At 32.0% G+C, this 5076-nt stretch overlaps 1 pseudogene; it reads left to right on the top strand.

Moving 5' to 3' along the window:
• The first annotated feature begins 1743 nt into the window (after positions 1-1743).
• On the top strand, positions 1744-4447 carry LOC111691763 (annotated as a pseudogene).
• The last annotated feature ends 629 nt before the right edge of the window (positions 4448-5076 follow it).

Genomic DNA, 5076 nt, shown 5'->3' with positions numbered 1-5076 from the left:
CCTTATTTTGATTACTCGAATTACCAAAGCTAAATATCTTGAAAACGGTGCAAGATAGCGACTATCAAAAAGTATAGCTTTTTGTGTAAAAGAAGTTGTAAAATCAGAATTTGCTACCTGAGAATTAGATTTTTGAAAGATAAAAAAGTTCTGTCGTTTTCAACGCATTCGACCTAGCGCAGGTGGCGCTCTCTATGAGCTACAAGCAAACCATGGATATATTTCAATCTCTCGCCCCAGAAAACCCCTAACACCAAAATTTCATCTCGATATGAGCATTTATTATGAAATAAATAAGAAAAAACTAAAATAATATTTTGCATTAAACACCCTGTATCTCTGTAAGTATCAACTTTTGGACTAAGGTGAGTTTGTCTAAATAGCAATATTTTCACGTCAGGAAGCTAGTCATGAATTTTGGCCCATTACATCGCGACCACCCTGTATATAAACCTTGATCATATAACTCCCTATCAGATGTATTGATCATATACAAAATTTTGTCCATGCTCGATGACTTATCTAATGTGAAGTCATAATCAAAGTTAATAACAAATAAATAAAAAATAAATAACTATTATATACAAATAACTAATTATTCTTCCCTATATATTCTTTGAAAACATCTAGCTTTTCTTTATTTAACCTATTATTTTCTTCAACTGCCAATCTGATTTTCTTTAGTTCATCTAGTCTCTGTTCTTCTATTTGTAATTGTCGCTTCCGGTATATATCTAATTTTTTCGCTCTTTGGGCTAAATGCAGTATCATTTATAAAACTGGGTTCAAGAGTGGTATGACTATTTTGTGTCCCTCCTATTGTTAGTGACGAAACAAGGTTAGTCGTATTTACAGTTTTATCCCCAGTAAAAGTAGCACAAAATAAATAATATTTTGTGCTATTTTTGAATCCAGTTAATCCTACCGCGTCATTTTTACTTCTTTTTGTTGTTATCCTTAATTTTATTAAGTGTGCACTTCATGTTTCTCATCTTGCGATCCAGCATCCCAGCATCAACCTCATACCCTTCCTTAATCGTTACATTTGTAATGTCACACCATAGAGTTTTTTTCTTTACAGAAGGATTACGAAAATCGTCAATTCGTTTTTGGTATTGGTCCAGAAATAACAAAGTTGTTTTATGATCCCAAATAAATTCGGGATCTTCATTTTCTATATTTTCCATTACATTTTCAGCATACCCTGGTTCCTCTTCTACTAATTCATAATTTACTAAATAATCGTGCCCATTTAGAAACACTAAAAAAATATTTGTAATTTAAATACTTATTGGTGGGCTAAGTTACAATTTTACAATTTGAAACGCTTGGGTTATTTTTTTCAACAATTAAAATATTATTTTGGTTTCCACTTATTTCAAGATGTAAACAAATAACGAGATAATCACAGACTATAAAGATGACATAAGTTATGTCATCTTTATAGTCTATAGAATTTACATAACCTAAACGTGTGTCCACCATAGAAAATTGTGTTCACAAATAATATTTCTTTTATCTATGGTTCGCAACTATGTTGAGTAGAATCAGCGTAAAAATTTACCGCTTAATAGGTTGAACAACAGTTGAGAGTCAGTAAAAATGCAACTGCCTCGTTTAGCGAACCGCTTCCGTCAACCGTTGCCAACAGTTGGGTTCGCTAAACGCGCCCATTGATGACCTGAAAATTTTATTTTTGTTATTGTTTGAGTTATTAAAAAAAATATTTAATTTAATTCTCAAATGAGTGACCTAGGAGACAGTGACTTTTTATCAGAAATTGAAACAAGTGAAGATGATTTAGAATTGGTTTTAGAGGAACCAAGAATGAAAAACAAACATTATTTAGGTAAATAATTATTAACGGATTAAAGCGGAAGTTGTTACTTGTATTGTTTCATCTAAACTTTTGAAGAAAAGTAAATTTATAATTTCTTTTCTAATTTCCAGAAGAGATAGTTCCTCAATATTCCGATGCAGTTTTTTCGAACATTTCCGATTATCAAGACAACTTGTAAATGGCATAAGCGAGAGATTTCAAACTAGCCAGTATTTTCACAACCAAGGTGGACAGTATGGAAATATATTCCCTGAAAATCAAGTAAGTAATAAATAAATCATTAACTAGATTCAGTGAAAGTATGTTGGTATGTATACAAACGTCCTTATCTAATTGAAATTTTACTTTCCACTACTATAAAATCCTTGTTTTTGAACTAATTGTTTCTTATTTGTTAGGTACTTATCTTTTTATGGTATATAGGTCACCAGACTGCTAGTTTCCGGGTTGTGGCAGACCGTTTTGATATAACCATAAGTTCAGTAAACAGAGTGATACGTCGTGTAACTTATTTTTGGAGCAACTTATCGCCAGAAATCATAAAGTGGCCAAACAATGCTGAAAAACATGAAAATGAGCAACATTTCCGAGATAATGGATTTCCAAACATTATAGGGGCGATAGATGATACCCATATTAAAATTGATAAGCCTGAGACCGATCCAGATTCATATATAAATAGGAAAGGGTACTACTCAATTCAGGTAGCCATAATTTTTACTTCATCCAAAATGATTAGTAAGGTTCAATTTTTAGGTATAAGTATAATATCTATTTTTTAAAGTGTTTGTTATGTTTTTACTTTGTTACTAAAAAAAACTGAAGCAAAGCTGCGGGTGAGTTTCTAGTTTCTTATTTTAACTATATTGCAAATGCAAGCTGTATGTTACCACAAGCAAAAGATACTCGACGTTTTCATTGGATATCCGGGTTCAGTACATGACAGTAGNCGTTTTAAAATGCTGTAATAATTAAAATTGATCAAAGTGCCGGTTATAGCAAACCGTAAAAAATATTAGATGTTATGTTTTATTATGTTTTTTCAATATTTTCTATATCTTGTTGCCTTTTACGCAGACACGCCAATGGATTTTCGTTTTCCGGCACGCTTCATCCCCCTTACTAGTCCAAGAGCTAGCGATGAATCACTATCTATAATTTTGGCCGTCGAGTATATAAAGATGACATAACCACATAATTTACATAACCTAAACGTGTGTCCACCATAGAAAATTGTGTTCACAAATAATATTTCTTTTATCTATGGTTCGCAACTATGTTGAGTAGAATCAGCGTAAAAATTTACCGTTTAGTAGGTTGAGCAACAGTTGAGAGTCAGCATAAATGCAACTGCTTCGTTTAGCGAACCGCTTCCGTCAACCGTTGCCAACAGTTGGTTCGCTAAACGCGCCCGATGATATATGAATAGTCTAATAAATAATTTGTTTGTGATGATGACACTCATGGAACAAATAATAGAAGACGAGATTTTCAAATTGCAGCTGAGAAGTTACAAAATACTTCGCGTATCTAATTATAACATTGGATAAAATATTTGTTGAATGTATATGTTAAGTGTATCTAAGCTATTTTTTGAATATTTTGTATATTTGTGATTTATTTTATATTATATTATAGATTAATAACACAGGTCAACATTTGATCTAAGCGGGAACACCTTAGGTATAGGCTACTAGGGGTTTTTGGGGTGGCTGATTACGATGAGAGGGTCAGTTAACCTCCATCACGTCAGGTTCAAGGTCATTTGAAGGTCAAATGCAGAAAAAGCCATGAAAAAATCTGAAANGATTTCCAAACATTATAGGGGCGATAGATGATACCCATATTAAAATTGATAAGCCTGAGACCGATCCAGATTCATATATAAATAGGAAAGGGTACTACTCAATTCAGGTAGCCATAATTTTTACTTCATCCAAAATGATTAGTAAGGTTCAATTTTTAGGTATAAGTATTATATCTATTTTTTAAAGTGTTTGTTATGTTTTTACTTTGTTACTAAAAAAAACTGAAGCAAAGCTGCGGGTGAGTTTCTAGTTTCTTATTTTAACTATATTGCAAATGCAAGTTGTATGTGACCACAAGCAAAAGATACTCGACGTTTTCATTGGATATCCGGGTTCAGTACATGACAGTAGAGTGTTCAGGAACTTGCCTTTGTGCAATAATCTAGAGCAAATATGTGGACGATATTTCCTGTTGGGAAACAGTGGATATCCTCTACAAAATAATTTGTTAATTCCATATAAAGACAGAGGAAACCTTAGCAAGAGACAACAAAATTATAATGTAAAGCTAGCAAAGAATCGTTACGTGATAGAAAATTGTTTTGGAATTCTGAAACAAAAATTCCGGCAAATGTATCATGTAAAGTTACGACATATACCGTTTATCGTACATTTTATTAGAGCTGCATGTGTTCTTCACAATATAGCACAAAATGACAACTTTGTATTGGATAACGAACCAGAGCCCGGTTTACCCAACGACAACTTACCAGACCAAGAAAATGATATTGAAGATGATGAAGAATTTGATGGAGCTCAAGCTGTAAGAGAAAGAGTTGTAAATACTATACAAATGTAAAACTTTATAAATAAATCTTATATTACATTAACTTTATAGTTTATTTTTAGAATTTAATTTGATTCACTGCACTGACACTTGATATTGTTTCTTTCTTGAATTAACTAATTTCTCCTGTCCATTTGTTCTAGTTTTTTTCTTTCAATATCCAATCTTTCATCATAATAAGTTTTTCTATCCAACCGAATTCTTTCGATAGTTTTTTTATTTTAGAGGCCTTGCTTTAGGGGTTTCAACACTGTCTCTTTTCTCTTCTGTACCACTTTCTTCAATATTTTCTTTGGCTTGTTGTAATGAGTCATCTATTGTATCGGAAGCCAATAAAATTGCAGAGTGAATATTTTTTTTGTCCAAAAATTTCTTCCATTTCGGCTTGGTACTCAAAATATTTGCGTCCTCTACCTAAAATAGGATGGATTGATTAAGAAGTCGTAGACTACTTAATTTAATTCTTAATTTACTGTGATTCAGCCAATATTCAGCCAGTTGTAACTGTCATTACAACATAACCTTTTTTTTATATAGAATTAAAATAACAATGCCCAAGTTATAAATAAATACCGTTAAAAGCAGAAAACAAATATGTACAGGGTGTCTATTTTCCGACTGAATCTATCCGCAAATAAATT

This window comes from Anoplophora glabripennis, unplaced genomic scaffold (assembly GCF_000390285.2).
Source record: "Anoplophora glabripennis isolate ALB-LARVAE unplaced genomic scaffold, Agla_2.0 scaffold474, whole genome shotgun sequence".
Classification (NCBI taxonomy): domain Eukaryota; kingdom Metazoa; phylum Arthropoda; class Insecta; order Coleoptera; family Cerambycidae; genus Anoplophora; species Anoplophora glabripennis.
The sequence above is the reverse complement of the archived record's forward strand: the minus strand, read 5'-3'. Positions and strand labels throughout refer to the sequence as shown.